Source organism: Hylobates moloch, unplaced genomic scaffold (genome assembly GCF_009828535.3).
Source record: "Hylobates moloch isolate HMO894 unplaced genomic scaffold, HMol_V3 SCAFFOLD_9, whole genome shotgun sequence".
Lineage (NCBI taxonomy): Eukaryota > Metazoa > Chordata > Mammalia > Primates > Hylobatidae > Hylobates > Hylobates moloch.
In genome coordinates, this window is record NW_026652284.1 from 41,959,971 (window position 1) to 41,981,100 (window position 21,130).

Genomic DNA, 21,130 nt, shown 5'->3' on the forward strand with positions numbered 1-21,130 from the left:
TTTCATAGGAAAGCAGTGTACTGAGTTTGCATTTTCTACCTAATCAAATTCTCTCCTGGAATATTATTTTCAGTATTGTTTGGAAATGTCCCCTATCATCACCAATATTTTCTCTTCATAACTCTTCTCTCCAACTTTCTTTGCTTTGAAAATGTGTTAACATTATGGCTGTCGACATCAGCTCTAGAAATCTGCCATATATATAAAATAGGATTCTCAGCCCAACACTTTTACCTTAAGACCCTATGTTCTATAGTATAAATTCTCTCCAACATTTGTAAAACCACCAAACATTGCACATTCAACTGCACTATAGTCACTACAGTAAAGTGTGACCCCTCTGCAAGGTCCAGTGTAAGACTGGAGATGCAGTAATTAAAACTGGCCATTATGGTGGACTGACTTGGCATCAATGACTCTTCTTGCAAAATAAATGAGAGCAGGAGCAGATAATACAAGTTGAAAATTAAGAAATGCTATTTTGCCTATGGTAAGAGGGATACATTGATATTCTTCTTAGATTCCTGCTCTAAGGGAGTCCCAAAGGTTGCCCCAGCGAGGAAGAAATTATATACCTATGTACATCTAACTAAGGCTTTCTGGTTATCTCAGGTTTGCTAATGGATGACTATGTTATACTTAATGAGGATTCTCAGTATACAGAGTACTGTAGACTAGAAAGAACACAATACCTGGAATCATGAGTCTTCAGTTACATTTGATAGTTAACTACTGGGCCCCACACAACTGCTCTGTGCCTTAGTTTTTTCATCTGTGAAATGGGCACTCTTCAGAATGACAAAAACTATGTGCAAACGATTTCTGAGAATCCAGGAGTCCTAGAAGACTGAATTACTAACACTTTTAAAGTCCACAGTTGTGTATTAATATATATAGTAAGGGTTGGTTTTGACAATTTAATTGCATAAAATATAAAAATTCAATTATAGCTAATTAGAGCTAATATAATGCTAACTTGGCCACCATGCTTAATGAATATCATATTTTAGGTTACTGAAATGATTCTTATGTTAACAATAAGATCACAGCAGAAAAAAAAATTCACCTCATCAGTACGGTAATGGTATTAGAACATGGGGCCTTTGGGAGATGATTAGGACACAAAGGCTGCAACCTCATGAATGGAATCAGTGCTCTTCATCAGGCTCTTAGAAAAGAGCCCCAGAGAGCTGCCTTGTCCCTTCTGCCTTGTGAACCCACATAGAAGGCACCATCTATGGGGAAGGAGCCCTTACTGGACACCAACTCTGCTGGGGCCTTGATCTTAGACTCCAAAACTGTGAGCAATCAATTTCTGTTGTTTATATATTACTCAGCCTGAGGTATTTTGCTATAGCAACCTGAGCAAACTAAGACATTCTCTATAAAGGGATGTCCACCTTCTGGTATTAGGATCTTAACACAATTTCTTTGTTTTTCACAAGATGAAAATCCTCCTTGGTCTGTGTTCCATAGTGCAGTGGTTTTCACAGATGGCCAATGACTTTTGAATTTTATCCAATAGATAAAACTTTGATTGCTCTAATCAACTACAAAACATGTCTGTCAGATGAAACCTGGGTGGCTAACTGGTCTCAAGGTCACAATACAAAATAAAAATAAGTACAATATTAAAAGAAGTCCAAGTCATTAAAAGACATCACATATAGTAAAGCTGTTCACAGAAACAGACCTACGCCTCATGAGTACACAGAGTGTGCATGCAGTCAGATCAGGAAACAGTTCACTCATTTCACTGGGTTCCAGGCCCTGGGGATACAGCAGTCAAGAAACAGACAAAACATCCTGCCCTCAAGATGCTTAAATCCTCATCCTACTATTAACACTGAACTTTCTAAATGAAGAGCAACACAGTAGCGAGAGAGAGTGCGGTTATATGTCACTTTGCTGACATGCTGCTACAGCACTGATGACTGCTCATGCACGCAGCACTGCTGTGAACAGTTAAGGGAATGGAATTCAAGTGTGCTCTGAACTTCCACATGAAGCCCCATGCTAGCCCTCCTCCCTTAATAAAGGTAGCAATAACCGTTGTAATTGCAGAGACCTACACCACACCAACTTAAGATTGTCAGCTTACAATGAATTCCACTCCACTAATTTTTAAAATAATGCTTTAACAGACTATTAAGCACTGACTTTTATCTAATTAAAGCTGCTTAAAAAGAGAGCTTTTTATTTTAGCCAGTTAACTCAATATTTCCTAAAACTAAGTAGTTTAAATGCTACATAACTCATGTAATATTGAATATCCTTAATTGATAAAAACAGTTTGAGGGCTCTGTTTCACTTCATCCATAAAGTATTCTGCCCCTGTCTCATAAAAATTTCCAAGTGTTGCCTGATTTTTAACCACAATGCTCTTCATTAAAGAGCATCCATGATTCCCTGAAGTCTGATGTATGAGTGAGTTTTGCTTGTTTCAAGCTAAATGACAGCTGAAATATTTCCACTTGGTTTTTATTTTCTGATTCTATTGTGTCAGTGCCTAATTTGCAAAGTTACAAAGCTGATGATTTTGTTAAGTGTAACATCCATAGTCTGGCTACTAAGGTCCACCTAAATTAGAAATGAGTGCAGGTACTTACTTTGATTGTTCAGCTGCCACCCTAACAGCTGCTTTATTTACCTGGTAGCTGCTGCTTTTATATGGATAATTTAATATACAGACATTTTCTACATAATATTTTTATTTTTTCATTCATACATTTTTAACTGAAAGGTAGCTTCGATGCACTGAGGTAAGCCTATAAAGCATGAACTATTACCAGAGGTATATTCGTTTTCTGTATGTTCCTGAAAGTTACCTAAATAAGGCTGTCAGGAAGCTTTTGAAGGGCTGCACAAATAGTTGCATATGCTGCACACTGCACAATCTCAGGGGTCATCATGACCATGGTAGTCTATGTCAGTGGCACCCCTAGGATTGCTCATTATTCACTTGTATGAGTATATGCAGTGCCTCTGAGAACACGTTATCTAGGTGTGAACTCATGCTGCTCTAGAAAGTAATTCACAAGTAACACAGATGAAGTGCTTTATTCAAGCCCCCCAAAACGTATCTAAGCCCAGAAAAACAGTATTCATATTCATTGGTTCAAATGTCTCCCATAAAAGGGGAAATGTGTATTCACACAGTCAAACCAAATGCAAAGAAATAAGGGAGATGTGCATTACATTTTTTGAAGACAGTACAGTATAGCAGTCAAGCGAAGGGAATTCTAGAATCAGTCTGATTGGATGCAAGTACCTGCTTCACTACTTATTAGCTTGTGTGACCCTGATCAAAGTTTTTCATCTCTCTATGCCTCAGTCTCCTCATCTATAAAATGGCATAATAACAGAACCTACCTCAGAGCTGTTAGGAGGATTAAATGAGGTAACACATGAAAAACAGCTATAACAGTGCCTGGCAATAGCAAACTATGTAAGTGTTTGGATTTTGTATTGGTTATATTAGGTAAAAAAATCAAAGCAGAAAGAGGTCAGGGGTTTAAGAACTAGTGATGTATTCCAGATTGAAAATGAAGGCTCTTCATTAGGAGATATACCTAATGTAACTGACGAGTTAATGGGTGCAGCACACCAACATGGCATATGTTTACATATGTAATAAACCTGCACATTGTGCACATGTACCCTAGAACTTAAAGTATAATAATAAAAAATATAAAAAATAAAAAAGTTATAAAAATAAATTAAAAATAAATAAAATAAAAAGAAAATGAAGGCTCTTGATTGACAGGGAAGTTTTCAGGAGACCAATCTGTTTTACAACTCAAGTTTCTGACAAAGTTAAAATCCCTGACTTGAAGTAATCATTAGGTCTGAAAAGCAAACTCGCACGCACTGAGTGTTACCACTATCGATGTGGCCGTCCTCACAGGGCACCGGGCTGGTGCATCGCAGCCTTCGGTGCCTCAGCGGACATTTACTGGCCACCTCTCCTCTTGGGTAGGGACGCATCTAGCGGACAAACGACTCCAGTTTACCTAATCAGCTGCCAATAAAACTTCAAACCCTACAAGGGAATAACTGCCCAAAGGCTTGTGCGGCCTGCCCTGGTGAGGTGTTTGCTGCTTTCATTCATGTTCTTTAAATATCAGCTAATCCCTGATGCATCGCACTCCCACCTTGGAAAATTATCTCATTCACTGCAGTGCAAACAGGCCCTGTTCCTGGTGCTGTGAGAGAGAAGGAAGTGTTACAAAGATGAAAGAAAGCACCATGCAAAGCTTCCCAGGCTGGAGGGAGCCAGGACTATTCCCACAGTGTGAAGTGGGACAGCTAGAAACCAGAAAAATTCCTGGCATGTTAATTTGCAGATGCTTTATCTATTTCAATTCTTATGCAAGCATCCCAGGAGATCTGATAAGCAGTTTTGATGTGGATTACAGTTTTAGATAGTAGAAAACACAACATACACAAGAAACATATTTTTAAAGAGAATTAAATATATGCAACATTCAAGCTTCTCTCACACCTACATCTAGCAATTCTAGAAAAGCGCAGTCCTACTCATAAAATGCTGGCACATGATGGTGCACACATTATCTAACTGTACCAAAATGTCCCACAGTACCTCTTGCAACCAATCACCTAACTAGTTCTCTTGGAAGAAATAAGACGGGGAGATCCCACTGGGAAAAACTGAAGTTTGTATCACAAAAAAATCCAGGTAAATTAGAGGTCTGACTAAACTAGGAATAGATAGGTTGTGTAAAAGAATCTCTGCAAAAAGCAGCCAAAAGACAAATGGGTCCCCTAATTTCATCTCTGCATGATGCTGACATTGCACTCACAATTCTCATTACCACTGGGTTGTGCCAGAAAAATCAGGAAGTGGTGCCCAAACCCTGTAACTCAACAGCTTAATAAAAATGCATATGTTCTATTTTTAAATTAATCAACATCTGTGATTTTAGAATTTCTTCATCATAAATGCAATTAGTACCATACACTAGATCACATGTGTGGAATCTAAAAAGATGGAATAGGAGCTTTCAGTCCAATAACGGTACTTGTTCTAAATTTTTGCCTGATTATAATAGTCACATAAAAAATTCTATGTCTTATGAAAACAGAGAAATCAAAATCTATTTTATTCAGCCTTTACATGGTAAACAGGAGGAAACAGGTTTGGAGAGTTTACACACTGTACCCAAGGCTTTATCCCACTAAGAACTGAAGCTAGACCCCTGCTTATTTCATCTAAGAAAAATCAGAGTTCAAGGAAATAATTTCAATTCCTAGCACTGCTTCCTGACTGACAGCAGAAGTCAGCTGTCTGTCAACCATCTGGCAGTTAAGTGATTAGTGAGCCCTACAGCTGAAATTCAGAGCATAGAAATACAGGCACTAGCTTTAAGTAAGTCCTTACTTAGCAGATGGTTAACACCAGTAAGTGTTCATGACCCCCATTCTTCCTCCACCAATCAGTGCAATGCAAGGCATCAATGTCACAAGTTGGTGACAGCTGATTACCACTGTAGTGAGTGAATTTTACCATGCAGGGTAGTGTGCTTACCTTCCCTACCTGGCAATAAGACTTCCCATGTGTCACGATTTCCATTGACTGTGGCTCACTCCACATGGGCAGTAGCTACAGATTAACAACAAATCAAACTGTTGGGGATGGGGGAGACAGAATCAGCAAAGAACATTTGCTGATACGTTGGCTAAAATATCACCATCAATTAATTAATGAGGACCACTGATGGTACATAGTCATGATTGGATGATTCAGATGTGGATAGAAAGGTAACATAGGAGAAGAGTGGGAACTATCATCACCTTTTAGATTATAACAGTGGTCCCATTCCTTGCTGGAACCAACACTCCAACTAATGTTCACTCCCTTCATCTGGATACGTTAGTGAGGTGTGCACGGACGATTAAGATTTTCCCATTTTCGGCTGGGCACGGTGGCTCACGCCTGTAACCCCAGCACTTTGGGAGGCTGAGGTGGGGGATCATCTGAGGTCAGGAGTTCGAGACCAGCCTGGCCAACATTGGGAAAACCCATCTCTGCTGAAAATACAAAAATTAGCCACGTGTGGTGGCGAGTGCCTGTAATCCTAGCTGCTCAGCAGGCTGAGAGGTAGGAGAATCACTTGAACCTGGAGGCGGAGGTTGCAGTGAGCCAAGATCGTGCCACTGCACTCCAGCCTGGGCAACAAGAGTGAAACTCTGTCTCAAAAAAAAAAAAAAAGATTTTCCCATTTCTAAACCTCTGCTTTTAAAAAAGTGTGTACATTTATCACATTTGTCACTACCATTTATTTTAGCTATAAACCATGGTATGCCAACTTAAGGATAGTAGAGAAAGAAGAAATATCATAAGTGGACATTTTCAGTCTCATTAAAAACTGAATTTTTTTTAAAAAAGCTGATTCTGCATAGCTATAATTTACTTTCCACTTACCTTAATGTAAGTCTCTAGATTTTCAAATCAAAATACAATTTTAAAGTTCCTAATGTAATTGTTAGCAAAAAAGGTGAGGCAGTATTTTTAAAATTATACGGAAACAGGCACTATTTCCTAAGATGTGAATGCATCCGTTCTGGGTGTAGGCATTCTGTTCTGGGTGGGCTAATGGCCACTGCTGCCTGGGTTAGTGTTTTCTCTTCCTCCAGCTCTAATCTAGGCAGAGTGGCCCTGGAGTGCCTGGTCTCTATGTGGGCCTGTGATGATGACAAGATGACTGTGCAGAAGCCACAAGCCAACGCCTGGGAGAGCAGGCGCCGTGCGCATATGGCACATGCTCACTGGGATACAGACACCAGTTTCTCTTCGTAAGCATATTTCAGGTATTGGTAACGTTAGAGGAAAGCAAACTGCTTCTGTGTGCTATATGTTCAATAAATAAACTATCATAGAATGCAGATGAATCCACTTTGGGGACAGAACTATTTGTGCCCAAATAACAAGTAGGGAAAGTTAAATATTTTGCAGGAGAAAAAAAAAAGCGTTCACTCAGAAATTGCTGAGGTGGGTACAGTATGTCGAAGAAGTGCTGACCAATTCCAGTGCTTTGGGAGGCAGAGAAGGGAGGATTGCTTGAGGTCAGGAGTTCAAGGCCAGCCTGGACAACACAGTGAGAGGCTGTCTCTACAAACAAAAAATTTAAATTTTTTAAAAAATTAAACAAAGTAAAAGATTTAAAAATGTAATTAAAATTTTTTTTTAAATATTCAAAATTTAAAAATTAGAGACTGCACTGTCTCCACAGGCACGGTGGCATATGCCTGTAGTCCCAGCTACTTGGGAGGCTGAGGTGGGACTGCTCGCTCCCACGAGTTCAAGGTTACTACTGTGAGCTATGATCACATCACTGCACTCCAGCCTGAGCAAGGGACGGAGTCCCTGTCTCTAATATGTGTGTATGTGTGTGTGTATGTTTAAATATATATAAGAAGTGACTTCCAGAGGGGGAGACTAACCTTACTCTATGTGACTCAAACCACCACTATCAGATCTGAAATTTGGCTCTGAAATTCCTGCTGTACTTCCCACTGTCCCATAGATAGGAGCGGCTCCTAACACAGCCTACTCAACAGACAAAACTTCTTAAATGACTATTTTTAAAATTGTGAGAAGAGTACTAGTGAGTGAAACTTCAACACCATATAAACTCAGTGGGATCCCACATGTATAAGACTTTTTCTGCATGGATGGTGAGAAGCTGAAAAGCAAAGAGTAAGAAAGTGAAGCTGGAGACAAAGGCCTTCTTGGCCCCTGGAACAGGCCTGTGGTGCTCCAGGGTGGACTCGCCTGCCTCGGCCAACCAGCGAGGAGCCAAACAGGGACTGGACACATTACAGGCACTCTGCAGGAAATGAGCTTCCTCTTCCAGTCAAATTAAGGCTGATCTAAGAGAGCTCCCTGCATTTTTAGCATAACCCAAACATAGGAGGTTCTGAGAATGACAATGACTCTGGGCTCTGCAGGGCCAGAAAGGAGGGGCCCTGTGAGTGCCAGCCTAGGCTGGGACCCGGCGATCTGGCTCCAGAGAAATGCCCTCAGGCTGATATGCTTTCCTCAGCTCCTCCAGGGAATTCTGTCAAAAACACAAATCTTGCAGGCTCAGTCAAATGCTAAATTTAAAGAAATATGGGATCAGATAACAAATCTGGTGAGTTAACTATGTGCTTCTCAATCAAGAGCCACGTCTTTCCGGCACCGCACAGCGGGTGCCCAGAATACATTTGTTAAGGGAACCAATGAATGAGCAAACACAAACACACAGCTGTTTAGGAAATTCCTGAATGCCAAGCTCTTCTCTGGGTCCGGGATGAAGTGGATCTGAAGGGTGGGTAGAGACAGCTGATCACTTTTAATATAATTTGATGCACTTGTTACTTTTCAGAGATTTTTTTTTTTTTTTTTGAGACAGAGTCTCACTCACTCTGTCACCCAGGCTGGAGTACAGTGACGCGATTTTGGCTCACAGCAACCTTTGCCTCTCAGGTTCAAATGATACTCCTGCCTCAGCCTCCAAAGTAGCTGGGATTACAGGCCTGTGCCCCTACACCTGGCTAACTTTTGTGTTTTTAGTGGAGATGGGGTTTCACCATGTTGGCCAGGCCGGTCTCGAACTCCTGACCTCAAGTGATCCGCTTGCCTTGGCCTCCCAACGTGCTGGGATTAAAGGTAATTTGCATAGATATTTTAATTACATGAAGAATAGCTACACTAAAAATATCTTTGCTGTATTCTTATAACTATTTACATGGCAATTGTGAAATGATCTCCGTTTTCTCCTCTGAAAATCAAGGAGTTAAAATTAAATATGCAACATCTCTGTCTTCAACACTCCAGGATTTCATATGCAAAATACAACACAGCTCTGAGCAAAGAGAACAGTCATCATTAATGGTCCAAGGGCTGATGATAAGAAGTGATGGCAGCTCTGTAACCTAATTTAGAGTAAGCAGTACCTGATACTTAATTTTTAAGTGAAAAGAGGCTACCTTGCATTTCTACGTCATCAGCAATCACTCAGGGAGAGGACCACATGCTTTCTCAATAGGTGCAAGTATCCTCCCAGTCGTATCCTTTGAAGATTAAAGAAACAAAAATTGGGTGAGCTGCTAAGCAAAACAATCTAGAATTCATTTGGCACAATACATCTTGCATTTCAAACCCAGACAGTCCCTGCTTGTGTCACACATTGGTGACGCCTATCTGTTCAGCTGACAGACTCCAAACAAAGAAAAGTAGCCTCCGAGATGAAGCGTTAACTGCAGTGGGGGAAGGAGAAAGCGAAAATCAAGATAGTCAGGTATGACGGCCCCAGACAACAAAGAGAAAGAGAGAAAAGTAACGGCTGTTTTCCAATTCTAATTAAGTTAGGAAACAAGTCAGAAAACATTGCCAAAGACAGTGCTCACTGAAAAGAGATGCCACTAAAAAAGCTAAACAGAGCTAAACAGATTGTGAACAATACTTTTCGTGAAAAAAGAATTTCATCATCATGACTGATGTATGCAACCTAAATTGGAAAACTTTTTTTTTTTAAAGAGACAGAGTCTTACTCGGTCGCTCAGGCTGGAGCACAGTGGCACCATCAGCTCACTGCAGCCTCCAACTCCTGGGCTCAAGCAATCCTCCTGCCTAAGCTTACTGAGTAGCTAGGGTTATAGGCGTGCACCACACACTAGGATAATTTTTAATTTTTTTTTTGTGGAGACTGAGTCTCACTATGTTGCCAAGCTGGTCTCAAACTCCTGGCCTCAAGCAATCCTCCCACTTTGGCCTCCTAAAGTGCTGGGATTATAGGCATGAGCCACCATTCTAAGCTCCAAATTGGAGGACATTTTAGCTAAAAAACAAACAAACAAAAACTTCCTTTTAGATAGAAGGCAAGTAAAAATTATATATGAATATACAAAAACCTCAAATCACTAAAAGTACTGTTTTTAAAAAGATAATCCTATGTAACAATAAGAATGCATTTACTATAGATAGTAGGTTTGTAGGTTGATCAGCTTATAGACTATGTAAAAAAAAAATTTAACATACGTGTACCTTAACGGCATTAATACATGAAGGGTCTATCAATACTTTGATGTTTTCAAACAATCTGAAAAACCAAAACACACCATCCCCTTTACTCAAACAGTGAAACAAGGTAAAAAATAATAAGTATGATTGGATAACAATAAGGGAAACTCATTCCGGGAGAATCTAAGTTTATATTTTACCAAATTTCACAAAACCAGTACACTCCTGTACTGGGAGAAGAAAAATTCAAATTCTTAGGGTTTGAAGAGGTTGAAGAACTGTATACTACTACATATTAAAATACACTCATGCTTAAGGGGTTTGCTCTTCGATGGTATTCAGGTCAGATCAATACCTAAAGCAAATAAGGAGGCAAACTCAATTACAGCTGAAGTCCAAAATCAAATCACACCTCTGGGAGGTGTGTATGTGTGCACACATGTGTTTGCATGTGCACATGTGTGCAAGAAGAGTGGGGGTTCTCACTAATCTATCCCATTCAGATCAGCACCTTAACTACTCTTTGGTTTTCGGAAACTTTCACCTGGCGTGATTACAAATTTTGAGAGGTGGCTGTATTATTCTTACCAGCTTAATCTCACGACAAATCCTAACCTGTGGGCAACCATGAAATAAGGCAAATTCACTTTAAAAAGTCAGTGATTTTTAAGACTGCTGATGTCTACTGTTGGAAAGAAGAACACTTAGCAAGTTCAGTTTTAGATTTCCACCGTGAGGAATGAGTATTATCAAGTAAGATAATAAGTCTTGATTTCATACAGAATATAAAATGTCTGGCTGAGCCTGACTCTCTCCTGTGAAATGCAAACAGACTTGTTGAAATTCAGGCATAATACTGTTCTCTGCCAGAATATAATGATGTTAATAGAGACAGAATGTTTTCATCCCAAATTAGCTGAGAAAAGATGTAGCAAAGGACACTGATAAAACCACTCTAAGAGGTGGGCTTAAGTCAGCATGAGAGATGTGGCACCATGATTCTGAAAGAGAGGCTGCCTACTCCTTCCCTTGGTGTGTAGCCGATATAAGGGTCTACAGGACTACAAGTCACAACTGCAGAAACAGCAAGTGTAGTGGCATTATTGCTTCACATGAGGACCTCCTCCATAGAGGCCCGGGCTACTGCATAGGGAATGCTGGGAGAACAGGAACACATGGGGCCTTGCACAAGGTCAACCTCATAAGGAGGAGGAGTGGGGGGTGGTAAGAAAAGGAGGGGGAAGGGGCAAGCAGAGAAGGAGGGCAGAAGGAAAGAAGAGACAGATGACTCCAGTCCATTGGCATCCTAAACTTAGCATAGAGCAAAGAACTAGTATCACTATCAGGCCGGGCGCGGTGGCTCACCCCTGTAATCCCAGCACTTTGGGAGGCCGAGGCGGGAGGATCACGAGGTCAGGAGATCGAGACCATGGTGAAACCCCATCTCTACTAAAAATACAAAAAAATTAGCTGGGCGCAGTGGCGGGCGCCTGTAGTCCCAGCTACTCGGGAGGCTGAGGCAGGAGAATGGCGTGAACCCGGGAGGCGGAGCTTGCAGTGAGCCGAGATCGCGCCACTGCACTCCAGCCTGGGCGACAGAGCGAGACTCCGTCTCAAAAAAAAAAAAAGAACTAGTATCACTATAACTGCATTCAAATGCACATGTTACTCCCACTACAATGTCTTTCTTTATAGTTTAACTGTACTGCTAAAGGTAAATTTGAAAAGTCATCATATTCTCAGCATTCCAACAAATGGGTTTTCACATCTTCAATTCCTTTGCTGCATTTTCAATTCAGTTCCCATCTGTACTGAGCATGCTTAATGCCAGGCCTAGGTGCTAAGATAACAGGACAGGTCTCTATGGCCAGGAGGGCTCAGACACATTCGCTTTCTAAGGTGGCTTACAGTGAATTATGCAATTACATACTCTTTTCTTTAAAACACATTTTTAAGCCAAGTAATGTCATTAGTTTCAAGTGTACAAAAAGCAAATGTGTGAAACAAATGGTAAGAAAATTCTCTAATACACCAAGGATTCAAATGTGTCTTTAGTTCAAAGTAGAAGAAAATGAATGCCAAAGTTTGTTAAATACATCTAATTTAATTTAGGTATGAGATGATAGGGTCAAACGTTATTAGATTTCAATTTGCTTGCTTTAATCATTTCATAACAACCATATAACGTAAGTGAGCATTCTCCAGTATACTTCCCATTTAAGGATGATAAAAAATATTGTCTAATGAGAGAACAAAATAATTACTACTATCTTTATTCTTAAGTTGATTTTTAAATTTCATAAAAATCCAAGAATATACTGCCTTTTATATTTAAAAAGTAGCACCTAATAAGAATAAAAGGATTTTTGGACACATAACTCTTGACTATTCACTCTAGTAGTCAATCATAACCAAAGCCTTTATGAATGAGCCTTTGTGACCAAAGTTTAGACAATGACTTAAACTAATGATGAGACGACTGAACTTGCGGCCATTCTTCCCTACTACTGTTAGATATTCCCCCACACTTCAGGTCACAATGTCTGTCCCACTCTGAACACATTTGCTGATAGTGCTATTTTTACTTTACCATTATCATGGAGGGCTCTCAGTTACAGAGTATGCACTATGTGCCCAGCACAATGTATTTATATACACCACCTCATTTAATGCTTACAGCAACCCTCAGAAGTAGGTATTACCTCCATTCTGCAGAAGATCACACTACATAAGCTACTAATATACCTTAAACACTTCTCATATGCCAGCTCATGTAGCAACTCACGTTCCTAACAACAATCCTATGATCTGGGCATTACTGTAATTCTGCTTTGATGGATGAAGAGGCTGGCATATCAAGTAAACAGCTTTCCCAAGGCTGTACATACTGCACATGGCAGAGTCCAGGTCCTGACCCAGGTCCTTCTAACGTTAAAGCCCACACTCTTACCCTCAGCACTGAGGAGTGTAGCTCTCCAGGACTGCTCTCTGTCACTAGACATGAGAAAAATTGAAACTATGGACAGGAAAGGGGCCAGGGCTGGTTTGGGCAGAGCCAGACCTTCCGACCCATAAGTTAGCTGATAAATCAAGCTGGGACACTCCCCCTGCCCAAGTTTTCCTGAAGGAACTCACCATAAGAAAACAGAAGCCTTGCTTCAAAGCTGGCAACTCAATGATACCCGGAGCACAAGACCCAAATGACAGGGTTTCTGAGTGTCCAGGGCACTAGGCATTCCAGGATAACAAGCCTTGGTCTAGACAGATGCTCCATGTCCATTCAATGGTCATCTGTCCCTTGGTTACCGCAGTCCACTGTGTCCCTCAGCCATAGTGGCTCTGGACTACTGATTTTGTTACTCAGGCTCTTGGTTATCCAGGCCTGTTTCAGGAGGGACTGCTGGAATTTACGGCAAAATTGTTTTGAGATATAGTGGTGGGCATCCAGTGATGGGAGGGCTCAATTCCAAGGGCGTGTGGGGAGGTTAACAAAGGCTACCAGGGAAAGGCAGTAGGAGGGCCGAGCCTGAGACCAGCAGCAATGCTCTGGCATCCCAGGAGGCAGGCAGGAAGCCAGGGTAAGAGGTGGTCAGTAGGAGGCAATCAACTGACTTGCAGCTGACAGCTTAATGACAGATGGAAACACTGTGAAAAATAAAACTATTTTTTTTTACTTTTTCATAATAGCCATCCTGACTGCTGTGAGATGGTATGTTGTTGTGGTTTTAATTTGTATTTCTCTGATGATTAGTGACATTGAGTATTTTTTCATGTTTGTTGGCTGGTTGTATGTCTCCTTTTGAGAAGTGTCTCTGCATGTCTTTTGCCCACTTTTTACCAGGGCTATTTGGTTTTTTGCTTGTTGAAATCATTTATGCTCCTTCCACAGAGGAAAGGGAAGGATTATACACTGTTGGTGGGAATGTAAATTAGTTTAGACACTGTGGAAAGTAGTTTGGAGACTTCTCAAAGAACTTAGAACTACCATTTGACCCAGCAATCCCATTATTGGGTGTATAACTGAAGGAAAATAAATCATTCTACCAAAAAGACACATGCATTCATATGTTCACTGCAGCACTATTCACAACAGCAAAGACACAGACTCAACCTAGGTGTACATCAATGGTGGACTGGATTAAAAAAATGTGGTACATACACACCATGGAATACTACAGAGCCATTAAAAAAATGCAATCACGTCCTTTGCAGCAGCATGGACACAGCTGGAGGCCATTATCCTAAGTGAATTAATGCAGGAACAGAAAAGAGCATGTTCTCACATATAAGTAGGAGCTAAACATTGAGTACACATGGACATAAAAATGGGAGCAAAAGGCACTGGAGACTACTTGGGGGAGTTACAGGGGGAAAAGGCTGAAAAACCTATTGATGGGGTACTATGGCTGCTACCTGGCTGATGGGATCATTTATATCCCAAACCTCAGCATCACACAATATACTCATGTAACAAACCTGTACGTGCATCTCCTGAATTTAAAATAACAGTAGAAATTATTTTTTAAAATGAAATTGATGTCTCAAGAGCCACATTGGAGTGGATTTACCACAGAAGTTCTCAGCTTAGGGAGAAGTTCACCACTCCTGCCCACCACCCAAGATAAGGGTGTTCACCTTGCCACACGAGTCCAGCTTCTCTATGGAACACTGGAACAATTAACGCATTCCTAACACAATGGGAGGTAAGCGCTCTGGACTACAAAGTGACTATAAAACATCATCAAATAAACCAAGTGCATAGGTGTGCCAGTGGCCCCCAACTCACAGACATCATTATTTACATTAACAAAGGCCAAGAACAAAAATAAGTCACAATATTTACCAGAAATTATGAAGTCATCTTTACCCTAATACTTTCAATCATAGGGTTAAGGCATTTAATACAGACTGAACACCTGAACATTAGTATGTGCATGGAGAAAAAAAATAATTAAAGAATGTGCGCCTAAATCTAACCAATATTTTCTCTGGAGAGTGGCTTTCGAGTAGAAAGTTGCATTCTGTGCTACCTATCTGTAACATTTAGTTGTTTGCAATATTTACGTTATGTTAATAATTAAAAATATATATACTAGGTCCCATGTCCAGTGAGAATATTCACATATTCAGTAGCTGGGGAACAGTACACTGTTTCTGTTTTACTTACCCCCATGAGTGATTATAATTCTAACAGTCCCAATTGGGGAAGTTAAATACCCACTGAGTGTTCAGAATGCTCAGGTAAAAAAGCCGCTGCAAGTGAACACCCAGGCAAGTTCAGAGACGGCTGGGAGAAGCGCATGCATTTCGAGGCCCGTGGGGATAGTGAAGGTGGGGCTGGTGCCGAGATCAGCCTCTCAGCCAAACCAATGGCAGAGCATCTGCCCCCCAGGAGCCAGCACAGAGGCTGGGGAGCCAGTTCTACAAGGATGGTTTTTGCCAATCTCCCCATTCCTGCCAGGGCATGGGAAGTTGGAATAAAGTGTGTGTGCTTAGAACAGTGACCAGCACAGGGCAGAGTCCACAAAAGTTTGCTAAATGAATATATGAAAAGGAAGGGGGAGGAAGGGAGAGAAGAAAGGAAGGAGGGAAGGGAAAGTATTTAAGAATGAAAAAGGTGGGAAAAATTGGGGAATACCTCAAATCTGCTCAACATATAAAGGATCATATTTACTTTATAACCAGATTTCTACATGATTTTAATAATAAATTTTTAATGTAATTACCTTTTATTTCCTTTTCAGGACTTACAGAGCCTTGGTAGTTTCTGATTCAAGACGTAGATAGAACAAGAATGCTGCTCTGGATGTCGAATTTGGAGATTTCTAAAAGGAAAAAGACACAGATTAAAAATTATGCTGGAGAATAAAAGTGATTAAAAGGTATCATTCAAAAGAAATTGTTTTTCCTTGAATCACAGACATTATATTTATCTAAGGATAAACTGGGTTCAAAGCCCGTTTCCAATTCAGCTGCTCCAGGAAACTAAAACTGATTCCAAAAGGAAACAAAAATCAAAGTATGAGGCCAACTTCATGTATTCAATGGAAAACAAACTAAATGAGAGCCTGTGTATTGCCATGAGCCTGGGGAACCCCGGCTTTGCACCGCTTCATACTCAGCATCCCAGAAAGGACATGTCACTCCTTCTAACTGACAGAATCATGCAGGAAATGATGGAGCCTCCTCACAAACAACTGCAAAACCAGCCCTCCAGAAACACTGTTAATGTTTGCAAAGGGAGAAGATATCACAGGACAGGTCCAGTAGCTCCCTCTGTCCTCCAAATGCAGTTCAGACCCAAGGTCATGAACGAGCACACTTTTCCACTGCTCTTGGACTTCTTTTTCCTGGATTGAGGACAGATCTTGATGGCCTCAACAGTCCCAAATTTCAAGTACAAACTATTTCATTATCAGTGAAAACTAACATTGACTGGACTGAGAAATAACATGACTCCTTTTTACAAACGGGGAAAGAAACAGAGACTCCTGGAGGAAAGCCGCTTCTGCTGGACATGTTCGGCTTTCGCTGCACTTGGAGATACTGGGACGAGTCATGAAAGTGATGGTTATCGGGACAGCTGGCAATGCTAAAGAAAATACTGTGTTGGAAATCTTAACTGTCTTCTCCTCCAGCATCTGCTTTTGTCAGATACCATCAGTCCAAATGACTGCGTCTTTGTTTACTCAAAAGTAGAAGCCAACAGACAGGGGTGGAAGTGTCCTGTCTGCAACAGATATCTTCTTTATTGAGATTTACTGTATATTTTGCAGGTTTATAGGAGGAACCAGAGAAAAATAGTTTAAGGAGGCACTTGAGACTCCAACACATAATGGCTAAAAACTACTTCATTAAGATCTATGCCAGCGTCCTCAGCACTATCACCTCCTTTCTGGAGCGATGTGTAATGAATGATACACTAAACATTTATTAGGAAGGCTGTAAATCCTGACCTAGATTTTGTATCGCTTCAAAAAAATACAAAGAAAGCCTGAAAATGCCCATTTAAATAACAACTAAGATTGATACTTTCCACTCACTTTTAAAACTTTCAAAACAGCCTACTTTCTCCTGTCCCATTACCTAACAAGGTTCAATAAGAACATAGAGTAAATTAGTATTAGATTAAAATAGAAATATAAAATCCAAGTTCCATGGTTCTTTTTATTGCTTTAATACCTGAAATTTAAGATAGTATTTTTTTGCCCGTGGAAGTATATGGGATTTCCAGAAACTCAAATTAATGAAATCATGTGCTGTTATTATGTTAGAGAAATATTGATTTACAATATATTTGGGCCCATATTAATTTGATTGTGACCCATAATAACAAAGCAAAAGGTTCTGTATTTTAATATTTTGCAACCAATATTTTTTGTCTTGGCCAAAACTTATATCTAAAATCCCTGTTCATTTTTCTCATGATTTTTGCCTTATCCTTCTCACACTTCTGAAGGGAGAAAATAGCAAAAAGCTGAACACTTACTAGAATGAATTCACAGATAGAAAAGTCACTCAACTGTGATTGAGACAGGGAGTAATATGGAGAACTTCAAGATTGGATTTATCTTCAAAGTTGCCATGTGAAATCAAAACGATCCTAATACAAATAACTCATAGCACAGATGCTTGAAACTTAGGGATCATACGGTCATCTGCTCCAGTTGACTCATTTCACAGATGAGAAAAAGAAAGCCCAGATGAGAAGTGGTTAAGTGACCACTTCAAAGTCACACAGCTAAGCCAGCACCAGATTCCCAGGTTTGCTAGGTGTAAATCCAGCGCTCTATTAGATCATAGCGGATCTTTAATTTCCTAAATAACCTCTTAAGAGATTACAATTTCATCTATTTTAGTGTAAAACAAAAAAAAAAATCATTTCTAATCAGCATGATTACAACATCACGAGTCAACTCAACTTTCTGTCAATATAACCCACTGTTAAAAGTTATCAAGGGCATACTCTGCATTTTGTCCCACTGATAAAGCTAGATTAAAATACGAATGCCCATGAGAAATCCAAAATGAAATTTGGGATATTCTTAGGTTGTCTAACCTAGATAAATTTAATACAAAAAGAGTATATAGTTTCCCTGTCTTATTCATAGTCAGATCATAATCATAGGTTTGCTGCAACACATTTTCAAGTTGATTTATAGAATCTCTCAAGCAAAACATAGGTGTTCTATACCCAAAGCTTACATAAGCAGTTTTGAAAGTAGAATTTCAAAATGATTTAGTATTAGTTCTATCAGTTCAGACTGAATTCGTATTCACCGAAACCCTAGAATCACTGCAGAGCACTTAGGTCACCCAGGTCAGCAGCTTATTAACAATAGTCATGTGTTGACTCTCCCATTATTTATTGCTGCACAGTGCTAGGTGCATGAGAAACGAAAAGCACCAGATGGTGTCCTGCCCACTGTGGGTTGATGATGGAGGTCACCAAGGAAGGGCTTCAGAGCAGCACTGGAGTTAAGGTTTGCACGGGATGAGAGTGTAACTGTGAGTTTGTCTTTAGATGGGTAGTTAGTAAATCCACATGTGGTTTTCCTGGGGAATGTGAACTGACAGATTCCACAGAAATAAGGAGTATATGCAAGGAATCAAGGTAAGATAAATGAAATCTGGCCAACAGATGACAGAACTCCTCTATGCATGCCCAAAAAAGCACACACGCACATACGGTCAGGAAACAAAACTTCCAATAAGAAATATTCCTTTCTAGAAACTGTGAAAGCAACAAAATATTTTCCTTATATTTCTTTTTATGAACTCACTAATGATATTAAGACTAAGTGCCAAATAACCATCTTAAAGGGGGAAAAAGGACAAGATGTCCTTTCCAACACATTTCAATAAAGAAAATAAAGAGATGCCAAGTAAACAAAGGAAGAGATCTTCAACATAATTAATCAGGGAAACGCAAAATAAAACCTTAATGAGATACCACTACATACCAAATAAGATGGCTAATTTTAAAAGGTTTGAAAATATCAAGTGTTACTAGGCACGGTGGCTCACGCCTCTAATCCAAGCACTTTGGGAGGCCGAGGTGGGCGGATCATCTGAGGTTAGCAGTTCAAGACCAGCCTGGCCGACACAGTGAAACCCCATCTCTACTAAAAATACAGAAAATTAGCCGGGCGTGGTGGCAGGCGCCTATAATCCCAGCTACTTGGGAGGCTGAGGCAGCAGAATTGCTTGAACCCAGGAGGTGGAAGTTGCAGTGAGCTGAGACCGTGGCACTGCACTCCAGCCTGGGCAACAAGAGCGAAACTCTGTCTCAAAAAGAAAATATCAAGCGTTTATAAGGATATGAAACAACTTGGTTCTCCTACAATGATTGTTGGAAATTCAAAATGTTACAAGCACTTTGAAAACTAATTTGGCAGTTGTCTATAAAGTTAAGCATATACCATATGACCCAGCAATGCTACTACTAAGTACATACCCAGGGCAAAATTTAAACACAGAGATTCCACACAAAGATTTGCACAGAATGTTCACAGCTGCCTTATTCATAATAACTCCAGACTTGAAAGAATCCAAACGTCCATCATCTGGTGAATGGATAAACAATTTGTGGTATATCACACAAGGCACTACTACTCAGTAATAAAAAGGAAATAATTACCGATATATACAACAATGTAAAGCAATTTCAAGAGCATTATACTATGGAAAAGAAGCCAAACACAAAAGACTACACGTATGATCGCATTTATATGAAATTTTAGAGAAAGGCAAACTGGAGCAATAGAAAGCAGATCAATGATTGGCACAGTCAGAGTGTGGGGGAAGGGACTGACTGCAAAGGCACCTGACAGAACACGCAGGGTGACAGAAATGTTCTATTTCAAGATTGTGGTAGTGGGTGCATAACTGCTATATTTGCGAAAATATATTAAACCATACACTTAAAATCAGTAAATTTAGTTATATACACATTGTAACTCACAAAAGTGCTTTAAAAAAAAAAAAAACTCAGTGTTCCCATCTTTTAATATTAACAAACTTCCTCAATAAGCCCTGGGACTCCTTCAGTGGATGGTACTCAACATCTTCAAATCCTTAATAAGGATTATAGCAATCAATGATGGCTAAGTATCTGGAGACCACAAAAAAGAAAAACTAATAATCAATAATACTGCTTATAAGGAAACTAAATTATTCCATTGTTCTACAACTTCTAATAAGTTGTGACCTTACAATAGATTTCCAAAATGTATTCTAATCCTATTTAGTCTACGATAAATTTCTTCAATGCAAAAGGATAAACTTCCTAAAACTCTTGATAATCCATGGAGAGTGACATACAGGAGAGGGAAGATGTGGCCCAAGGTCCCTGGGTTTTTGCGTAAACACTGTGAAAGACTACCCACTTGTCCCTGTTGCACCTTGAGTTCGTGTTCTTTTAAAAAGTTCTAAAAAATAATAATAATAAAATAAATAAATAAATAAATAAATAAATAAATAAATAAAAAGTTCCAAGAAGAAACCCAGCCCCAGAGAAACAAAAAACAGTTGGATCCAGGGATGCCAGAGTTGGAGATAAACTTTGACAAACTGTCCTCATCACCATACTAAAAATCCTGCCTGAGGAGGAGTTTATTTGCAATTTTCTATACATGTGACCTATGTAGAAGCATGACCATATGTAGAAGCTTGATTGTATGTAGAAGATTGACAATATGTAGAAACATGGCCAGCAGCTGCATCTGCACTGCCTTTACTCCACCTCTTCATACAATGATAGCTAACCGGCCTAATGAAAGCCCTGTTTTCACCATAGTTAGGGAAGGCACTGCTCTGGGAACTATCCTGGTGTCCTTACTTCTTGCAAGTAATACAATCCCCTTGTTAAATCCAGTTGTGGTCACTGGACTGTCACCCACCAAGAAACTGAACCCACCCATTGCATGGGTAACAACGACTTACCAAGAAATGTGTAGGAAAAAACAGTAAATGTGGAAACTTGAAGAATTACAGACCAGATTATAAATCAACTCCAAAACTATTCTTAAAAACACTTCGATACACTAACTGGGAAAAACCCCTTAAGCATCCACAAGGCTTTGTCTCTGAGTCTACTAGAAA

General features: G+C 39.9%; 1 protein-coding gene across 4 annotated transcripts in view; it reads right to left on the bottom strand.

The window, feature by feature from the left end:
• Positions 1-21,130, bottom strand: part of FAM110B (family with sequence similarity 110 member B) — a 155,207-nt gene that overhangs the window by 100,965 nt on the left and 33,112 nt on the right. For all 4 annotated transcript variants that reach the window (XM_032759728.2, XM_032759730.2, XM_032759727.2 and 1 more), the window contains one exon: positions 15,754-15,852. The gene's annotated coding sequence lies outside the window, so the exon portion shown is untranslated. The remainder of the gene's footprint in view (positions 1-15,753; positions 15,853-21,130) is intronic.